Below are 1,714 nucleotides of genomic sequence, written 5' to 3'. Positions count from 1 at the left end.
AGCAAGATTTATGGTTCAAAGTAGTTGATTGAGCTCATACTTTCACCTTCCCCTCCCCAAGTCACACTAAAGCAGCAAAACTGATATGAGGAATATTTATAAGAAAATCCTCTCTCTCACACATCCAGCACCTAGATTAGTGCCTATCACATAGTAGTGGATCAATAAATATGTCAGAAAAAGAAAAATTTCCACAATAAAACTAAAAAATAAGGATGTTAGCAATTCGTAGTTTACATAATTTATGAAAAAAAAGTAAGCATATGGGATTACATTAATACAGAAATTAGAGTGGAGTAAAATTTAAAAAGTATATATGTTAGGAAAATTGTTTAGAGGTAGACTGTTTTTTTTTTTAAATTTCAATAGAAATTGAGAAAAATAGCAAGCTTGCAGTTAACAAACGTGGAGAGCGGATGTTAGCCATGGGAATTAAAATTAGGGAACTAAATTAAAAGAACGGCATGACCAAGAATTCTAGTTTATCAGTAAGATTACTGCATGAGAACAGTCAAAAGACTGTAAAATTGATCTATGGCCATACCACCCTGAACACGCCTGATCGCATCTGATCTCAGAAGCTAAGCAGGGCTGGGCCTGGTTAGTACTTGGATGGGAGACCACCTGGGAATACCAGGTGCTGTAAACTTTAAAAAAAGAAAAAGACTGTAAAAGTTAACAAAGGAGGAAAGACTGGCCCCACCAAATATAAACATACTCTGAAACTATATTAACTAAAACAACATTGAATTACCAATCATCAAACATTTTTATGTACCCAAATTTTTCTCCAAATATCCTAAAATCTTCTTAACTGAAATCTGGCTATTCTCTTGGAACATTATTTCTGTTAGTTCTTTTATAATTCAGGAATTCTTCATACTCTCTATATCTCTAAATCAGAAAACTAAGTTAGTTCCTTCCTTGTCATACTTTTTTACAAATAGAGGGCTCCTCTAAACTCTCATTAAAAAACCCCATTGATTAGGGCCTATGCAATTTGATTGTATCTCCTTCTTCATGCCACTATTATTATTATTTATGAACCTCCTGGTCATTTTTCCTAACTAATTGGAAACTTTTCCTCTTCATCTTAACTTTTGCCAACTCTTGGCTTTCTTTACTAACCATGAATACAAACTCCTAAAGTTCATTTCAGGCTTGTAGGCCCTTTGACATCACTGGGAACTCCAGTCCATCCTAATTTCTTCTCTTCACTCTCTTTTTGTATGCCTTACATTTGTAGTTCTTCATGTCAACAATGTTCTCACCAGTACCATAAGTTATTTCTCTCTCTCTTTCTCCTTTCTCTCTCTCTCTCTTGTATATATATAATGTATATATATATATAGATAGATAGTAAAATAGAATCCCTGAAAGAACCCAATTATTTGCTCATTTGTGACCTCAGCCACAAAGCTCAATACTACTGGATAAAGTCCAACACTATGGCAGATTGATTACACATAAAATCAAAAGCACAGATATTGAAAAGGTTCATAACACTAATAGTAATTCTATTTCATTTTGTAAATTCAAGCTCCCTTTAACCACAACAACTACAACAAAACTTGACTTTCATCAAGCATTCAATGTTGTACCTCTGTTCTAACTTCCAACATGTGATCTTGCTTCTAACTTCACAAAAGAGGGTGGATGGAGAGAGGGAGAGAGGGAGAAAGAGACGGAGGAAGAGAGGGAGGGAAAAGAGAGA

The 1,714-nt window shown here is 34.5% G+C and overlaps 1 non-coding gene across 1 annotated transcript; it reads left to right on the top strand.

Moving 5' to 3' along the window:
- The first annotated feature begins 530 nt into the window (after positions 1-530).
- On the top strand, positions 531-649 carry LOC112472867. Its single transcript, XR_003043792.1, has one exon. It is a non-coding gene; the product is annotated as a 5S ribosomal RNA (ribosomal RNA).
- The last annotated feature ends 1,065 nt before the right edge of the window (positions 650-1,714 follow it).

Source organism: Pteropus alecto, unplaced genomic scaffold, assembly GCF_000325575.1.
Source record: "Pteropus alecto unplaced genomic scaffold, ASM32557v1 scaffold139, whole genome shotgun sequence".
In the NCBI taxonomy this organism is placed as follows: Eukaryota; Metazoa; Chordata; class Mammalia; order Chiroptera; family Pteropodidae; genus Pteropus; species Pteropus alecto.
Note: the sequence above shows the minus strand (reverse complement) of the source record. Positions and strands in the feature narration are given on the sequence as shown.